The 20,097-nt window shown below is 47.8% G+C and overlaps 1 protein-coding gene across 4 annotated transcripts in view; it reads left to right on the top strand.

Annotated features, from left to right (window-relative positions):
* LOC308474619 (uncharacterized protein C8orf74 homolog) overlaps positions 1 to 20,097 on the top strand; it is a 76,598-nt gene that overhangs the window by 42,106 nt on the left and 14,395 nt on the right. The window lies entirely within an intron of this gene.

Raw genomic sequence — 20,097 nt, 5'->3', positions numbered from 1 at the left:
AGCCTTCTGGGGTGGAAGGCCAAAGTGCAGAATAGCGCGCAGTATCCATGCCTGGGAGAAAAAAATGATGACAAAGTGGTGGCTGATGGGTCATTTGCAGCCAAAAAAATGGCAGTGATAACCTGCTTATATAACCGTGTACAGTGGTCCCTTGGTTCTCAAACTTAATCCGTTCCGGAAGTCCGTTCCAAAACCAAAGCGTTCCAAAACCAAGGCGCATTTTCCCATAGAAAGTAATGCAAAATGGATTAATCCGTTCCAGACTTTTAAAAACAACCCCTAAAACAGCAGTTTAACATGAATTTTACTATCTAATGAGACCACTGATCCGTAAATGAAAGCAATAAACAATGTACTGCAGTCACACAATCAATCAGTCGGTAGCTGAACTGGGTTCCACACAATCACAAAAAAGCCACAAAAAACGCAAAATAAATAGCAAAAACTGACAGACCTCTGCATAACACTCAAAACGGAAGTGTGGCACTCAAATCATCAGTGTAAGACTCAAAACGAAGCACATTCAGCTTCCGGAAAAAGTTCGCAAACCAGAACACTTACTTCCGGGTTTGCAGTGTTTGGGTTCCAAGTTGTTTGAGTTCCAAGGTGTTTGAGAACCAAGGTACCGCTGTACTTAATTTGATGGGGATGATTAACTTATTAATCGTCTTCTACGTGACCATCCCAAGCTGAAGTGCACTAAAAAGAGCTAGGAAAAATTCCCCACCCCAGTTAAAACACACACAAAACTACAGATACCTTTATTTTATTTTATTTTTAAATGATATTTATTGGAAAAAAAAATTTTTTTAAAGTTACAAAAGAAAAACAAAGTAGAAAAAGAGAAAAACAAACCACTTCCAACCATACATATACAAATTCAAAATAAGAAAGAAAAAAACAAAAATACACCACAAACATTTAAAAACAAATCCATTATTCTCAACTCCTCAACTGTCATTACCCTCTTTCCTTGACCTCCTCCTCCTCCCCTTCCTTGTATCCTGTTTGTTAATTGTCACAGCAAATCCTTTCCATATTTCATAATATTCTGTCATTACATTACCTTAAACTATTTTAATCTTATCTTACTATAAAAAAACCTTGAGACTTAAAACTTAAATCTTATTTTTACCAACTTCTCATAACCATAATATTCTTGCATAATTCTTTAAACATTTTTACTAAAGCCAAGTAATTTCATTCCAACATTTTTCTAACATTCATCAATTTTATAAAACAGTCCTAGTAGTGAAAAAAAAGAAATAAAAACAAATCCAATCTTCATCCAGCGTCCCTTCCTCCTGGTCCCGGGTTTTGTCAGTCCTTATTATCCCATCAATCTGGCGCATTAACCTGGTAATCTTATATCCAAGGCCCTTAAGTCCCTTCCATGACCCTTCCGCGGCTCTTCTTCATATTTATAGCTGTATTTTCCTTTGTCTCCTGCTCCTTTCACTCGTGGGAACTCCAACATAGCAATATTTTTAACCCTTCTCGACAGATCAGTCCCTTTTCCATAATCGACACTAAATTCCATGTGGTATTTAAAAACATGTTTCAGAATCCCTCCAAAATTAAGAGCCCCCACAATCCCAAACATCTCACGGCCCATTGCCAGACTTGAAAAGTCCAATTTCATAGGAGGGTCTATCCAACCCCCCATTTCCAAACCAAACCAAACTTTTTCTTTCCAAATCTGGCTTTTTCCAAGTTCATTTGTCAAATCCGAAAGCTCATATTCCTGTAGGGCCTGTTCTGTCAAGACACACTCTTGATTTAATTCCTGGGTGGGCTCCACATATTTTCCCACTGCCTGTTCAAAATTTCCCACTGCCTGTTCAAAATTTCTAATCGAATCAGCCATCAAATTCGTCTTCTCATGTAACTGTTCCAGTAGGGCATTTGTCTTATAGAAAGCACACAACAGAGCTTCTGAATACATTGTCCTGAAGGTCAGATGTCTATTCCCACAATTGTAATCTGTAACAGGTGCCAGCTCCCAGGAGTTGGTTACAGTTTCAGTCTCCCTCTAGGGGGAAAACTTCTGTTTAATCTTTCTTTTAAAGACAAGTCTAGCAACAGAGTTTCCTTTTTTCAGATATTTTGTCAATATTTGTTCCTTTAAGGTGCGAAAGGAAACAATGGAATCACTATGTTCCTCTTCTTTTAGCTATCTGTCAAAAGCGCTTGTTTCTGGTCAATGAGCTTCAAACGTCAGTCCTGACACCCCGCTCCAGGATCAGGACGGTGGAAAGTTACTTTACTTTAAACTCACTTCTGCAGGTTTAAACAGTCCAGAAAAGATCCCCCTTCTTCTCCTGCTGCTGAAGGGGGGTTCAACAATTTTAAATGATGAAAGCCAATCCTTTAGAGGCGATTTTCTGAGCTCTAGTTTACATTGTCTTTGCTTTATTCTGTCTACAAAGAAACGGAAGGCTGACTTCCTGTTTAGACCTTCCCGTTTCAGTACCAAATTGAAGTAAAATTTTTAAGTCCAATTCCTTTCTGCTCGCAAGTCCTTATTTAAAGTCCAATTGTTCAAAGTTTAAGTACTCACGGGTGCTTATTTTAGAAGCCAATTTGTCCCAGAAAAAAGGCAGCACTCTCCGGCAACAGCTGTGCGGCTTCACTCCACGGAAATAGCAGTTGACTCACAGCACCGCGCCACTTCCCCCTCTTCGCTTCGGAGCCCGTTAGTGGGTTCCTTTGCGGGTTGGGGGGGCGCTAAGGGTGCCCGCCGAGTCCCATGGTCACAGGCTTCATCCACCTGTGATTTTTAGAAGGGTCCCCGCTTCGCCGTAGCGGAGAAGACCCGTTTCGCGCGGAGCTAGTCCCTCCAATTCAGAGGGAGTCCGCCATTGCCGATGGCGCCACCCCGGAAGTCCAAAACTACAGATACCTTTAAAACAAGTAAGGAAAGTGCTGGGAAAATCTACTGGAAAGTGTGGGATAACAACTGCTTCATATGATGCTGTATAATCTGGCTTTGAAGAAATCAGCACGAATGCTCAGTGAGCATTCAATAACCCAACCCTGCTTCTGTGCATGGAATTAAGAGCTGGTGCAGCTCTGTGTGTGTGTGTGTGTGTGTGTGTGTGTGTGTGTGTGTGTGTAATGATGATGATGATGATAATAATAATAATAATAATAATAATAATAATATAAATAATAAATTTTATTTATACCCTGCCCTCCCCAGCCAGAGCCGGGCTCAGGGCGGCTAACACCAATAAAATAAAATCACAGTAAAAACATAATAGGGGGGAAAGAGAGGAAGAAAAAAAAAACCCCCAATTTAAAATACAGGTTAAAATGCAATTTAAAATGCAGCCTCATTTTAAAATAGCTGATAAATCAAGACCATAAGGGAAGGGAAACATAAGGGTCTGACCAAGTCCAAACCAAAGGCCAGGCGGAACAGCTCTGTCTTGCAGGCCCTGTGGAAAGATGTCAAGTCCCGCAGGGCCCTAGTCTCTTGGGACAGAGCATTCCACCACGTTGGGGCCAGTGCTGAAAAGGCCCTGGCCCTACTTGAGACCAATCTAACCTCCTTGAGGCTCGGGACCTCCAAAGTGTTGTTATTTGTGGACCTTAAGGTCCTCCGCGGGGCATACCAGGAGAGGCAGTCCCGTAGGTACGTGGGTCCTAGGCCGCATAGGGCTTTAAAGGTCAAAACCAGCACCTTAAACCTGACCCTGTACTCCACCGGGAGCCAGTGCAGTTGGTAAAGCACTGGATGAATGTGATCCCACAGCAAGGACCCCGTAAGGAGCCTCACTGTGGCATTCTGCACCCGCTGGAGTTTCTGGGTCAGCTTCAAGGGCAGCCCCGCGTAGAGCAAGTTACAATAATCAAGTCTGGAGGTGAGCGTCACATGCATCACTGTGGCCAGACTGAAATGGGTGTGTGTGTCAACTTGTCCACCTTGGGCAGCAAAATGCCTCTGCCTGACACCGTTCCTGCTAGGCGTCTCGGCTGCCAGCCCCATCCCAACGCAGACTCCAGCCTCGTTGAGATCCATCTATTCAGTCCCATTAGCGGATTGGCATTTAAACAGGCACGGACATGCTTTGGGTTGTGTATACACTGCCTCTCAACAAACACACACAACGGAATTTGCCCTGACCTCTTCCCCCGAGAGGACGGCTTGTGTGTTTTCTCCCACCCACCCACCCCCCTTCGCCTTTGCTTTCGCCCCCATATCATTGCCAAGAAGTGAATTAGAAGCAATCCAGCGCTGCTTTTGTTTGAAGACGAGACAATACCATCAGTTCACACTGAGCTAAGGTGTGGCTTAGCTCTGGGCTTAAAGAGATGTGGGGTTGAGGAGGCCCTGAACTCTCTACACCCTGGACCTCGCTGTGAATCTTGAAGTCCTATGGGGCAGATGTGCCCCTCTGATCATCCCTGTCTGGCCCTCTCCAAGTCACGCCCCTCAAGGGCCCTTCTTGGTACCCAGAGTGTTTTGGGGGTGGCTGGAATCACTGGATTAGAGAATCAGAGAACTGTAAAGCTGGAGGCGGCCCCAAGGTCATTCCACCCCGTACAACGCAGGAATCGTAGCTGAAGATTTCCTGACAGACGGGCACCCAACTGAGCTCTAAAAAACCCCGAGTGAAGGATAGTCCAGAGGGCACCAGGTTGGGAACGGTGGCAAGAAGGTTGGACAAGGTGTTTTCTTTACTGAGGAGATTCTCCCGGTTTCCCAATTCCCTTCAGCTCGGGCTTACCTGCCAGGTGATGCTGCGATAAGGTTTCCGCCCACACGGGAGAGAGTCGGTAATACAGATTATCCTACTATCAAGAGAGATTAAACCGCCACTACAGAGGCTTACACCCAGGCAGAAAACATCGAAACTTCCATTTTCAGATTTACTGTTACTACTGGGTTTTGCAATGTACACACACACACACAGAGCTAATCCATGCTCAGAGACTTGGTTGTTTGCACGACCCCCTGGGAATCCGTCACGTAGGGAGCATGAGACATTTTTTAGGGGGGTGATGGGGACACGGCGTGTGTGTGTGTGCCATCCCTGAGATCAGCAAAGTACCGGTGGGGGCACCGCCACCCTCCCCCAGGCTTAGCTGCTGTTTATTGGCTTATAACTGAAAACTTGGCTCTTGTTTTCCTCCTCCCTCCTGATCCATTTTCCTTTCATGCCGTATCTTTTAAGATTGTAAACATGAAAGAAGAGAACAGTCTTTAAAAGAAAGAAAGAAAAAGTGATCTGTAAGCTTTTCCCTGTCTGTGTGAATGCGTGTGTCCTTTTTCTTTTTGGCTGAAGAGCGGGATAGAAATAATCAATGGATAAATATTTACAGGAGAAGCCAGGCTGGTTCACATCGGTTTTAGGGCGCGGTGGGGGGAACAGAAGAGGCTTGACGGAGAGATTTCAGAGGCCAGGTGTCACGGCAAACGCTGTTTGTTCTCTCAACATTATCCTGTGTCTATAGAGCTGCCCTAATACCTCTGCTAGCTCTGAAGATAAAAAGAGCCTTGCAAGATTAGGTCAAGGATCCATGCCGCAGAGCATCCTGTTTCACACAGTAGCTACCCAGAGGATCCTTTCAAGAAACCCACATGTTTCTCCTGCCACTGCTTCTCACCAGGAGAGTCCATTTCACCCTCCAGCACTAGGAGCCAACAAGACACACCCTCTCCTCCATGGATCAGGGCCGATCAGGCTTGGAGGAAGATGGGGAGTCACCTAATATTGGGTCAGGGACCTTCCATGGTTTCTGAAAGGGGGTCTCTCCCTTTCCTGCCTGATGGCACCTCTTGCACTCCACCAATGATTTTTAGATTAGAATTGTGTAGAGATTTTCAAAAGGGATACACGACAAATCTGAAGAATCATGAATTGTGCAGGCTGTTTATGTTAGCCAGATTTAATATGTTTCCCTCGATGATAGTAAGAGGAAGATATTTAGCTCTCTCAGAAGCAGAGCATCTCTGCAAATGTAGTAAACAGGAACCTGATACTTTGGAGCATATTTTCTTTTCTGGTGATTTTGACATTTATGCCAAAAGATAATGATTAGAGGCCTTACAACTTAACATACTCAATTCTATGCCACCAGCGGTTCAGGATCTACTCTCGGACAGGAATGATCAAATTACTTTAATAGTGGCTGAATTTTTGAGTGCTGTCCATGTAGAAAGACTGGGCCATTATAAAGAGATTTAGTGGTTCTTAATTGATCGGTGATGTGGTAGTGTGATATTGTATTATTTATGCAAATTGATTTTCTCTGGAGTTAAAGATCTGACTGGGACAAACCTTGTTATGCTGAGCTCGTATTTTGCACAATTTGTATACGGTGTTTGTTTCATAATGTGTGGTTTGCTATGCCTAATAAAGGATTGACTTTTATAAAACTTTATTCACATTAGCCAATGGCCATAGCAACAGTAAAACATTACAGCATACGCAGAAAAGGAAATTTGATATAAGAGCACAATTTAAAGTCCTGAATCAGCAATCAGTCAGTGGCCCTTATTCTGATCGCCCCTGCTATGAACCTAGCAACCTTTGCCGTTATCTGCTCATTTTGATCTGGTAGGAGAAAGGACATTGTGGCAGTGGTTGAGCGCCCTGAGATGGTTAGTACGAGTGGGGTGGACAGGAGGACGTGTGCCGCTGTTTCGGTGCTACCATCTCCACAGGGGCAAAGACGTTTCTCAGGTGGGATCTTTTGGAATCGACCCTCAAGTACCGCAGATGGCAAAACATCCAGTCTTGCAAGTGTAAAAGCACGTCTGTATTTTGGGATAAGGGACGTGGGTGGTGCTGTGGATTAAACCACAGAGCCTAGGACTTGCCGATCAGAAGGTCGGCGGTTCAAATCCCCGCGACGGGGTGAGCTCCCGTTGCTCGGTCCCTGCTCCTGCCAACCTAGCAGTTCAAAAGCACATCAAAGTGCAAGTAGATAAATAGGTACCACTCCAGCGGGAAGGTAAATGGCGTTTCCGTGCGCTGCTCTGGTTCGCCACATGACCTGGAAGCTGTACGCCGGCTCCCCTGGCCAATAAAGTGAGATGAGCGCCACAACGCCAGAGTCAGTCACGACTGGACCTAATGGTCAGGGGTCCCTTTACCTTTACTATTTTGGGATAATAGGTTTGTGCAGATATGGGGCCAGAGAATCAAAATGGAGAGGTGGAAAATGAACGTACCAAGGGCTGAATTTCCTTATAGTGGCCAGGTTGTTCTGATGCTCGATATCTTTTAGATGTTGACCAATTCGACTGTTTGCTTTAGTGGGTAGATGTAGATGTTGTGGGGATAGGCCACTAGTGAAGTTTTTGATAGACTGTTTTAAGCCAGGCACTTTTATGGGAGTCTTGAAGTACTAGGGATAGTAAACCGGGGGAATTTGAGTTTAGGCGGAACCGGAAGTTAAGAGTTCTTTGCCAAGTCCGTACTTCTACTGAAGGGAGACTTGCCTCCAGTCTCAATGATGCGTTTGGGATGCATGGCGGTGCAGAAAAAGATCTGCCTTAGAAACTTTGATTGAACACTTCCAAAGTGCTATGGGCTCCACCAATGAACTACAGCCTGCTCCTTAAGGATCATGGAATCGCAGAATTGGGAGGGTCATCCATTCCAACCCCCTGCAATGCTGGAATCTCAACGAAAGCATCCGAGACAGGTGGCCACCCAACCTCCCTGCTTAAAAAGTGGGTACTGGGGAGGGGATGTGTGAGGGAGTCTCCACCCAAAGGTGTGGTCAACAAGAAGAGCTTGTGGTGCAGGCTGCCCTTCAATATGCAGGGCAGGTGATGGCGCTTCCTCCCCTCTTCCATCTACAGAACAATACCAATGCCTAACTGCCAATAGCCAGAAAGTTGTGACGATTTCCTACGAGGTAGGCAAAAACCAAGGGCTGGTGCCAATTTGCCAAGTGGAAAAATTCCTACCAGGCCCCTCAACGGCGATCAACCAAGGTCCATAGCAAGGTCAAGGAACGAAAATATTATAGGATGGGAGGGTAGGAAAAACAGGAACAGCTGGTCGGCGGGAAAAGAGGGAGATCCCTGGCCGCACCTGCGTTAAATAGGGTAGGCCATGCCCCCAGAGCCAGCCAATTGGCTGGCCAGGGGGTGACTTGGTCAGGGATTCCCCCCCCCATGAATCCTCCAGAAGGTGTAAAGGTAAAGGTACTCCTGACTGTTAGGTCCAGTCGTGGACGACTCTGGGGTTGTGGCGCTCATCTCGCTTTATTGGCTGAGGGAGCCGGCGTTTGTCCGTAGACAGCTTCCGGGTCATGTGGCCAGCATGACTAAGCCACTTCTGGAGAACCAGAGCAGTGCACGGAAACGCCGTTTACCTTCCTGCTGGAGCAGTGCCTATTTATCTACTTGCACTTTGACGTGCTTTCGAACTGCTAGGTTGGCAGGAGCAGGGACCGAGCAACGGGAGCTCACCCCGTCGCGGGGATTCGAACCGCCGACCTTCTGATCAGCAAGTCCTAGGCTCTGTGGTTTAACCCACAGCACCACCCGCATCCCTTTGGTAGGGTGTCCCTATTTTCACTGGATAAATTTTAGAGGGTATGGAATAGGGAGTCCCCATTTCTATTGGAGAAATGCTGGAGGGGGGGGGGGAATCTCTATTTTCATCGGAGAAATGTCGGAGGGTATGGTCCACAGCTGGGGGGCTGGGAATGAGAGCTTTCATCCTGTAGTGCCACAGGTGTGTCATCCCTAGAGAGAAAGATGGTGATTATTCAAGAATACAAACACTGTCGCACAGAGAAACCAGCAGGGCAGAGAGAGAGAGAGAGAGAGAGAGAGAGAGAGAGAGAGAGAAAGAGAGAGAGACTCTTCCCGGTTCTGTGCTGCTTAACTCCTAAATAGGTCACAAAGTCAGGGCAGGCAAAGCATCACCTGATTTGGGCACAGGGAAGGTGTGGCTCTGTCTCTACCACCCCCTCAGCCCAGAAGGATTAGATTCCTGCATTTAGGGGTGGGATATTTAAATAGGATTTATAGCGTGATTCACTTGCGGCAGATCAGTTGCTGTTGCGCTGTGACCCTTTATCTTTCGACCCTGGATATGTGTCACTGCATGCATCAGGGAAGAAGTGTGCATTTTGGGTCTTGGTTTTTGTTTCCCTTAAAAAAATTTTTAGTTTGTCACAATTTTAACTTTAACCATTTCAAACATTACATTAAAACGTTCTTTTTTTAAAAAATGTCATAACATTTTTATTGTAATGAAAGATTAGTTTTCATCCACATTAACAGTCTGTAGGCTTCTGAAAGTGGTAACTGGCACATATGTGACCAGTGTATACATTTTATTAGGTAAATCCTCATCTTTATTGCACTCCTTCCCTCCCTCCAGGGGTTCCATATTTAAGATTAAATTTACTGCATCTTATTACCATTGTCCAGCTGTTATATATCGATACAGTGGTGCCCCGCAAGACGAATGCCTCGCAAGACGAAAAACTCGCTAGACGAAAGAGTTTTCCGTTTTTTGAGTCATTCCGCAAGACGAATTTCCCTATGGGCTTGCTTCGCAAGACGAAACGTCTTGCGAGTTCTTGCGAGTTTGTTTCCTTTTTCTTAAAGCCGCTAAGCCGTTAATAGCCGCTAAGCCGCTAAGCTGCTAATAGCCGCTAAGCTGCTAAGCCGCTAATAGCCGTGCTTCGCAAGACAAAAAAACCGCAAGACGAAGAGACTCGCGGAATGGATTAATTTCATCTTGCGAGGCACCACTGTAGTTACCATAGCTGATCCCACATTAGAAGTGTCATTACATCCCTGCCAGTGATTTTAACTGTTTATGGTGGTCTTTTAAATAAATTAAAAATTTACTCCGGTCTTTTAGAAATCTTCCTGGTTTCGGATCTCCCCCGTCAGTTTCGCCATCTCCACATATTCCCATCAGTTTCATCTTCCATTCTTCTTTGGTCGGTACTTCTCCTTTCTTCCATCTCTGGGCAAGTAGCATTCTCGCTGCTGTCCTTGCACACATAAAGAAGTCTTTATCCTCTCTTGGTACCCCTTCACCTATTATACCTGCATTTGTACATATCCAGTGAAAGCTTGAAGGGGGAGCAAGATCACAGGTGCGTACCCCACCCTCGGATGCTGGTGTGCCCATCGGCCATGCCCCCAGTAACTGCCCACTGGGTGCCAGTGTGAAAGAGGCTCAATGGGCATACGGCTTTTCCACGCAAAAAGAAATCTCTGGGTTGGCTCCAACTGTGTTTCCCTGTTGGAAAACTCCATGAAGCAGGTGCCTTGTACAGTTATAAAGGTAAAGGTAAAGGGATCCTTGACCATTAGGTCCAGTTGTGGCCGACTCTGGGGTTGCGGCGCTCATCTCGCTTTACTGGCCGAGGGAGCCGGCGTACAGCTTCCGGGTCATGTGGCCAGCATGACTAAGCCACTTCTGGCGAACCAGAGCAGTGCATGGAAACACCGTTTACCTTCCCGCCGGAGCGGTACCTATTTATCTACTTGCACTTTGACATGCTTTCGAACTACATGATGATTCCCAGACCGTCCGCGGGCTGGATTTAGAAGGCGATTGGGCTGGATCCGGCCCCCAGGCCTTAGTTTGCCTGTTGTTGTTGTTTAGTCATTTAGTCGTGTCCGACTCTTCATGACCCCATGGACCAGAGCATGCCAGGCACTCCTGTCTTAAGGTAAAGGTAAAGGGACCCCTGACCATTAGGTCCAGTCGTGGCCGACTCTGGGGTTGTGGCGCTCATCTCGCTTTACTGGCTGAGGGATCCGGCGTACAGCTTCCAGGTCATGTGGCCAGCATGACTAAGCCACTTCTGGCGAACCAGAGCAGCGCACGGAAATGCCGTTTACCTTCCCGCCAGAGCGGTACCTATTTATCTACTTGCACTTTGACATGCTTTCGAACTACTAGGTTGGCAGGAGCAGGGACCGAGCAACAGGCGCTCACCCCGTCACGGGGATTCGAACTGCCAACCTTCTGATCGGCAAGTCCTAGGCTCTGTGGTTTAACCCACAGTGCCACCCACATCCCCTGTACAGTCATACCTCGGGATAAATACGCTTCAGGTTGAGCGCTTTCGGGTGCGCTCTGCAGCAACCTGGAAGTAACAGAGCTCCGTTACTTCCAGGTTTTGCCACTCGCGCATGCGCAGGCAGTCAAAATGACATCACACGCATGCGCGGAAGCGGCGAAACATGACCCGCACATGCACAGACATGCTGTCGCATCTTACGCTATGTTCAGGATGTGAACGGGGCTCCGGAATGGATCCTGTTCGCATCCCGAGGTACCAGTGTACAGTGAATCTTGCATAGCAAACCCTCTTTCTGCAGGGTGCTATGTCTTTACCTTCCCAAAGCTCTGCCATCATTTATTTTACAAATTTATAGAAGTGTAGGATTGGAAGGGACCGCAAGTGTCACCTAGTCCAAGCCCAAGTGGCCATTCAAACCTCGATTTAAGAACCTCCCGAGGAAGAGAGTTCTTTTGAATATTTAGTAGGCATCTCCCTTTTAATTTTAATTCATTGGTCTAGGTCCTGCCCTCTGGAGCACTAGAAAACAATCTGGCTCTGTCTTCCATGGGACATGGAACAGCCCTTTGGAAAGTTGATGATGGCTCTCGTATTGCCTCTTTTCCAGGTCTTCTCTTTTCCAGGCTAAATATACCCAACTCCCTCAATCGTTCCTCATCAGGCCTGGTTTCCAGACTCTTCGATATCTTGGTCACCCTCTTCTGCACACGTTCCGCACGATATAATAAGACAATTATTATCTTATTACTGCACAAGACAACAATAAGATGAAATGCCCCCTTGCTGCAAACGCAAGCCCTTTAAAATGAATCAAACCATTTCCACAAAGTCTAAAAACAAAGCCATTTCTACAAAAGCGCAGTTAAAATGAGCCACACACCAGGGATGCCTTTTCAAGCAAAAACATCTTCAGGTGTTGAATGGATTCATAGAACTAGTCCAAGCCCCTCAAATGTGGGAATCTCAGCTAAAGCATTCATCATAATGCTAGCCACTTGTATAATTTCAGCTAGGAACTTGTTCCAGAGGGCTGGAAGTACAACACTAAAAGTTGTGTTTGTAGAAGGAACTAAGCGCAGCTCTGTGGTAGCCTCAGCAGTGCCCCACCTGGGGAGTGCACTTGCCAGAGAGGAATATATGGGGGAACATGTCCTCACTTGCTGGGCCTACTTAGACCCATAGGCTGGAGATTCCCCAGTGCTGTTGCCATTTATGCAAGCGCTAAATGGGCCACGTGGCACGCCAATTTCGGGGGGCGGGGGAGGGAACAAACCTGCATTATTTATTTGGAGCATTTGTACGGCACCTTTCAGCCACGAGAAAAGGACTCAAGAGAAGCTTGTTTAGTCATTTAGTCATGTCCGACTCTGCATGACCCCATGGACCAGAGCATGCCAGGCACTTCTGTCTTCCACTGCCTCCTGCAGCTTGGTCAGACTCATGTTGGTAGCTTCGAGAACACTGTCCAACCATCTCATCCTCTGTCGTCCCCTTCTCCTTGTGCCCTCCATCTTTCCCAACATCAGGGTCTTTTCCAGGGAGTCTTCTCTTCTCATGAGGTGGCCAAAGTCTTGGAGCCTCAGCTTCACGATCTGTCCTTCTAGTGAGCACTCAGGGCTGATTTCCTTCAGAATGGAGAGGTTTGATCTTCTTGCAGTCCATGGGACTCTCAAGAGTCTCCTCCAGCACCATAATTCAAAAGCATCCATTCTTCGGCGATCAGCCTTCTTTATGGTCCAGCTCTCGCTTCCATACATCACTACTGGGAAAACCATAGCTTTAACTATACGGACCTTTGTTGGCAAGGTGAGGCTTACAGAAAGTAAATTAATATGAGACAGCCTCTTTCTGCAGTTTTGCAATCTGAAAGGCACAACACACAAGGAAAAAGGGGTGGGGAGGGAAGAGGGAAAAGCTGGTTCTTAAAGGCACCCATTCTTGAAGCTCATAGAATGACCAGCTGGAATGGAAACGGTTCAGGAGCAGGAGGCCTTGGCATGATCCCTGTTTTTCTGTCACATGTTCGACGAACCCCGAGAGGTTTGTCACAGCACCCCTGAGCCTATCTTGCCGTGGAAATCTTATCTACCTGCTTTCACCTGGCGAGTGTCAGAGGGAGGGTGAGAAGAGCCAGGGGCATGCTGGAACAGTCAGGAAGGAACTTGCACCTCCCTTGCCCTGCCATTAAAAAATAAAAATCAGTCCTGCGCTTTCCAATTTACCCTACTGGGGGGGGGGGGGAGGGAAGTGTGAGATGATAAAACGACTGATTGAAGTCTTGCAAAAGAGGCAGGGTGAGCCAGGGAGCTAATCCCCAGAAACAAAAGTTTGTGGGGGGCAAAACCAAACAAGAATCCATTTCAGGTTAAGCGTAAAAAAACATCGCAACGTGAACCGACTTTTTTTTTTGCAGGGGGCTTTGGAAAACACACAGCGGCGGAGTCTTTTGACACGGCTGTGCAAGGATGCACAACCACCCAGAGACTCGCTCGCCGGGCTGAGGGCCAAATTAGATGTTACACATTTGGCTCAGGGGCAAATTATATGTGTAACATTCCCCTGATGGCTCCCCGCCCGTTCCAAACACAAGCCAAAGCCAGTCTCAAGAAAAAAGACAGGAGGAATGGGAGTCTTAATCCTTTCGCCACTGGTTAGAATTCTTGTTCCCTTGCCATTCTGGGCTCAGCCACTTGTTCCATGTATAGAAAGCTTGGGTCTGGGCAGTTTGCCCCTTAGAATTGCTCCTTTCCCAGGAAAAACCCGCTGAATCAGAGCAAACGTCCATGCAGAGAAAACCTGAATTGCCGTTTGCTCCAACTGACCGCTATTGAGTGGTTTTCCCCAGGGGAAGGCAGAGGGATGAAATGAAAGGTATTTAAGCATGGGTAAGACAGGGACGCGGGTGGCGCTGTGGGTTAAACCACAGAGCCTAGGACTTGCCGATCAGAAGGTCGGTGGTTCAACTCCCCATGACGGGGTGAGCTCCCATTGCTAGGTCCCTGCTCCTGCCAACCTAGGAGTTCGAAAGAACATCAAAGTGCAAGTAGATAAATAGGTACCGCTCTGGCGGGAAGGTAAACGGCATTTCCGTGCGCTGCTCTGGTTCGCCAGAAGCGGCTTAGTCATGCTGGCCACATGACCTGGAAGCTGTACGCCGGATCCCTCAGCCAGTAAAGCGAGATGAGTGCCACAACCCCAGAGTCGGCCACGACTGGACCTAATGGTCAGGGGTCCCTTTACCTTTACCTTAAGACAGGAGTGCCTGGCGTGCTCTGGTCCATGGGGTCACGAAGAGTCGGACATGACTAAATGACTAAACAACAACAACAGGCAAACTAAGGCCTGGGGGCCGGATCCGGCCCAATCGCCTTCTAAATCCAGCCCGCGGACAGTCCGGGAATCAGCATGTTTTTACATGAGTAGAATGTGTCCTTTTATTTAAAATGCATCTCTGGGTTATTTGTGGGGCATAGGAATTCGTTCATTTCCCCCCTCCAAAATATAGTCCAGCCCCCCAGAAGGTCTGAGGGACAATGGACCAGCCCCCTGCTGAAAAAGTTTGCTGACCCCTGCTTTATAGAAGGCTTTGAAATATTTTTGGAGACTTTATAAAAATGATACGAAAAGAAAGAAGAAAACAGTGGTTAGCCAGATCTTGTTGCTGGCTGCGAAGGGGCCCCCATAGCAGTTCAAGTTCCAGGGACCACAAAACGTAGGTCCGCAACTGGACTAAAGATCTAACCCAGCCAGTCTTCTGCTTTCATGGGGGCCAACTGGATGCCTCTGGGAAGCCCACAAGCAAGATCTGAGTGCGAAAGTCCTTTTCCGCTTGTGTTTCCCAGCCACTGAGATTCAGAGGCAAATTGTCTCTAAGACCGGCAGCAGCCATCGTAACTAGTAACCAGAGATAGCTTTACGCAATAGAAGAAGAAGAAGAAGAAGAAGAAGAAGAAGAAGAAGAAGAAGAAGAAGAAGAGGAGTAGTAGTAGTAGTAGTAGTAGTAGTTTGGATTTGATATCCCGCTTTATCACTACCCGAAGGAGTCTCAAAGTGTCAAACAATCTCCTTTTCCCTTCCTCCCCCACAACAAACACTCTGTGAGGTGAGTGGGGCTGAGAGACTTCAGAGAAGTGTGACTGGCCCAAGGTCACCCAGCAGCTGCATGTGGAGGAGCGGAGACGCGAACCAGATTACGAGGCCACTGCTCTTAACCACTACACCACACTGACTCTCTATAGGCTATAGCTCCGTGTCAGAACGTTTGTCTTGCCTGCTGGAGGTTCCAGGTTCGATCATCCTGGCATCTCCAGGTTGGGCTGGAAAAGACTCCCTGCCTGGGACCCTGGAGAGCAGCTGCCAGCCAGAGTAGACAATACAAGTGGTACCCTGCGAGGTAGGTTAGGCCGAGAGGGAGTGGGGATTTGAACGCAGGTCTCCCAGGCCCTTGACCCACACTCTAAATACCCTACACCACTATGCATCACGTGGGCTCCAAATCCACACTCAACTCCGAGTATATTTCACCTCCCATGTTTCTCAACTGAAAACAGGGACGTCCTAAGGGGGATCAGATTTGATTCTGGGATCAAATCAGAAACTGGAATGGCTTCTGTAAATCCAGGACTGCCCCTTAAAAATAGGGACACTTGGAAGGTCTGTCTTGTTGGATTCCCACGGACCTCTAGCTGCCCATTGTGAGAAAAGGATCCTCTTCTTATGTGCACTGGATCATCACCTTGTCATGGTGAGTGGGCTTGCATGTTCCTTTGACCCTTGTGAGAGAAGCCGTCAGGAATCTTGTACAGTGGTACCTCGGGTTACATATGCTTCAGGTTACATACGCTTCAGGTTACAGACTCCGCTAACCCAGAAATAGTACCTCAGGTTAAGAACTTTGCTTCAGGATGAGAACAGAAATCGTGCTCTAGCGGCGCAGCAGCAGCGGGAGGCCCCATTAGCTAAAGTGGTGCTTCAGGTTAAGAACAGTTTCAGGTTAAGAACAGACCTCCGGAACGAATTAAGTACTTAACTTGAGGTACCACTGTACTCCCAGCAGGGTCACCCAAGGTGGTGAGGTCAAAGGGAAGGAGCTAGACAAAGAATGACCCAAGAAGTCCTCAATGGCAGACCAGGCGGGTGATAACAAGAGATATGTTACAACGGCTGTGAAGGCGGATGAAGGCTGCAGCAGATAGGAATCTACCGGTTTGTCGTGACTACTCATGCCATCAGAACAGAGCCCTACTGCGAAGACTGTGTGTTGGTCAGTGTGCCCTGATCTACACACATAAAACAAATTCACGTACAGGTGTCCTCCAAAAACATAACCACTGACAACTGAGAAACACTGGCCTGTGACTGCTCCAGTTGGAGAACAGCCTTTCCCAAAGGTGTCATGGGCTTTGAAGACACTCAAACTCAGGACGCAAGGGAGAAACGTGCTAAGAGGAAGGCACGCTTGGCAAATCCACACCGTGATCAGCTCCTGCCTGGAAACCTATATCCCCACTGTGGAAGGACGTGTGGATCCAGAATTGGCCTCCACAGTCACGGACTCATTCTTAAAACCGTGTTCATGGAAGACAATCTTACTTGGCTACGAGGGTTCGCCAAATAATGAAGGAGGAGGAGGAGGAGGAGGAGGAGGAAGGGCAAGGGGCTGAGCTTTCTCCTCAAAGAAAAAGAAGGGAGTTTGGGTGAATTTGAGGGTGCTGGCTGCCTCTCTCTGGGGATCTGTGGAATGTGGCTTCCTGTTGGACACACGACCTGGAAAGCTGTCTGCGGACAAACGCCAGCTCCCTCAGCCTGAAAGCAAGATGAGCGCCGCAACCCCATAGTCGCCTTAGACTGGACTTAACCATCCAGGGGTCCTTTTACCTCTCTGTTGGGGAACGTCTTAAAATCAAGAGAACTGCAACGTTTTGTTTGCACGTGGTTTTGAGGTGGGCATGGCAGTGGCAAAGCCAAGCTAGATTTCTTCCCAATCCCTTGGTAGGGACATTTAGGCCCGCGAACACACTTTTGCAATGCTCAGGGGAGGTGGGGAGATGTCCTTTGGGTCACCTTTACCCTGCACACTCTCTGTTTGCAAGAGTGTCATCCTCAAACTCTGCAGATCAAGGCAAACAAACAAGCCTTCACATTTCCCAGCTTAAGAGACAAGATCCTGTTAATGGGGATTTGGCTGGGAGTTACAGAGGCCTGGCTGTTGCTCTTGCGGCTGGCAGACTCCTCTCTCTCTCTCTCTCTCTCTCTCTCTCTCTCTCTCTCTCTCCCAACCCCCCCTCCCTCAGGCAATTGTTGGCTGTCCGTTCTAAGATACCCCAAACCTCCACATTTCCAAAGAGAGAGAGAGAGAGAGAGAAAGACAGGAAATATTCTCCTGACAAGAGAGAGTCAAAGGCAAAACGCCTTGAAGTGAATGGTGTTCTAATGGAAAGACTTATGGCCGGTTTGTTTTGGCTGCTTAAGAGCATAAAAAGAGTCTTGCAGGATGAGGCCAATGGTCCATCTTGGTCCAGCACCCTCTTCTCACCATGGGCAACCAGATGCCCGTGGGAAATGTGCAGGATCTGAGCACAAGAGCCTATTGTTTCCACCAATGGGCATTTGATATTCAGAGCCAGAGTGTGGCTATGACCTCCGACATTTTTCTGATGAAAATCAGAACGTCCTAAGGAAAAGCAGGCCATTCTGGGATCAGATCAGATACCAGGATGGCGTCTGTAAATCAGGACTGTGCCTGGAAAATAGGCCAGGAGGTGTAGTGGTTAGAGTGTGGGACAAGGACCTGAGAGACCTCGGTTCAAATCCCCATTCGCTTGGTGTGACCTCGCTCTGTTCACTGCCTCTCAGCCTCACCTACCTCACAGCCCTCTCCTTCTCCGTGAATTTGTCCAATTTTTTCTCTTTTTTTAAAGCCATCCAAGATGGCGGCCAAGATGGCGGCCTCCTGTGGCAGCGAGTTCCACAGTTCAGCTGCACGAAGAAGGACTTTATTTTATCTGCCCCCATATCTTTCGCCCTTTCCCGAACCTTGTCCGACTCTACAACATCCTTTCGGAGGAGGAAGGTGTCAGCAGTGGAATGTTCACAAGCAGCGCAGCTTCTGTGATGGAGGTGGAAGATGAGAGGCGGGTACTTAAATACAGGGGTCAGCAAACTTTTTCAGCAGGGGCCCGGTCCACTGTCCCTCAGACCTTGTGGGGGGGCCGGACTATATTCGGGGGGGGGTGTGATGAACGAATTCCTATGACCTACAAATAACCCAGAGATGCATTTTAAATAAAAGGACACATTCTACTCAATTTTACTATCTAATGAGACCATTGAGCCATAAAATGAAAGCAATAAACAATGTACTGCAGTCACACAATCAATCTAGCTATCAATCAATCAATCAGTAGCTGAACTGGGTTCCACACAGTCACAAAAAAAGCCACAAAAACGCAAAATAAATAGCAAAAACTGACAGACCTCAGCATAACACTTAAATTGGAAGTGTGGCACTCAAATCGTCAGCGTAAGACTCAAAACGAAGCACATTCAGCTTCTGGAAAAAGTTTGCAAACCGGAACACTTACTTCCGGGTTTGCAGTGTTTGGGTTCCAAGTTGTTTGAGTACCAAGGCATTTGAGAACCAAGGTACCACTGTACTGAGCAATCAAAGGAGGGACTTTGAGGATGATCTGAGTGTACGGTCATACCTTCGGGTTAAGCATTTTCGGGTTGCGCTCTGCGGCGACCCGGAAGTAACAGAGTGTGTTACTTCCAGGTTTCGCCGCTTGCACATGCGCAGACACTCAAAATGACATCATGCGCTTGCGTGGAAGCGGCGAATCGCGACCCGCGCAGACATGCGGACGCGGGTTGCGTTTGCTTCAGGATGCAAATGGGGCTCCGGAACAGATCTTGTTCACATCCAGAGGTACCACTGTACAGGCAAGTTGATGGTGAGGCGTCAGGTCCCACGTCCCAAGCCGGTTCTTTGGATTCTGCCCAGAAATGACCCTGGAGACAACAAAGAAGGACAGCAAGCACTCAAGAGAGGTGAGAGGATGGATGGCGGCTAACAGATTGAGGTTGAATCCTGGCAAGACAGAAGTACTGTTTTGGGGGGACAGGAGGCGGGCGGGTGTGGGGGACTCCCTGGTCCTGAATGGGGTCACTGTGCCCCTGAAGGACCAGGTGCGCAGCCTGGGAGTCATTTTGGACGCACAGCTGTCCATGGAGGCACAGGTCAAATCTGTATCCAGGGCAGCTGTTTACCAGCTCCATCTGGTACGTAGGCTGAGACCCTCCCTGCCTGCAGACTGTCTCGCCAGAGTGGTGCATACTCTGGTTATCTCCCGCTTGGACTACTGCAATGCGCTCTACGTGGGGCTACCTTTGAAGGTGACCCGGAAACTACAACTAATCCAGAATGCCACAGCTAGACTGGTGACTGGGAGCGGCCGCCGAGACTATATAACACCGGTCTTGAAAGACCTACCTTGGCTCCCAGTACGTTTCCGAGCACAATTCAAAGTGTTGGTGCTGACCTTTAAAGCCCTAAACGGCCTCGGTCCAGTATATCTGAAGGAGCGTCTCCACCCCCATCGTTCTGCCCGGACACTGAGATCCAGCTCCGAGGGCCTTCTGGCGGTTCCCTCACTGTGATAGGCCAAGTTATAGGGAACCAGGCAGAGGGCCTTCTCGGTAGTGGCGCCCGCCCTGTGGAACGCCGTCCCATCAGATGTCAAAGCGATAAACAACTACCTGACATTCAGAAGACATCAGGGAAGTTTTTAATATGTGACATTTTAGTGTATTTTTCATCTTTGTTGGAAGCCACCCAGAGTGGCTGGGGAAACCCAGCCAGATGGGCGGGGTACAAATAATAAATTATTATTATTATTATTATTATTATTATTATTATTATTATAGTTCCCAACCCCTGATGCCAGTTCGCTGCCTGGCAGGGATGGCAACTAGAATGAAATATTGGGGGAGCCAAGTAACCCTCATGCCACGTAATCAATCACATGACACGGCACACACACACACCATTCAAGTGGCAATACCCATCAACCC

Source organism: Podarcis pityusensis (genome assembly GCF_964106645.2).
Source record: "Podarcis pityusensis genome assembly, chromosome: 3".
In the NCBI taxonomy this organism is placed as follows: domain Eukaryota; kingdom Metazoa; phylum Chordata; class Lepidosauria; order Squamata; family Lacertidae; genus Podarcis; species Podarcis pityusensis.
Note: the sequence above shows the minus strand (reverse complement) of the source record. Positions and strands in the feature narration are given on the sequence as shown.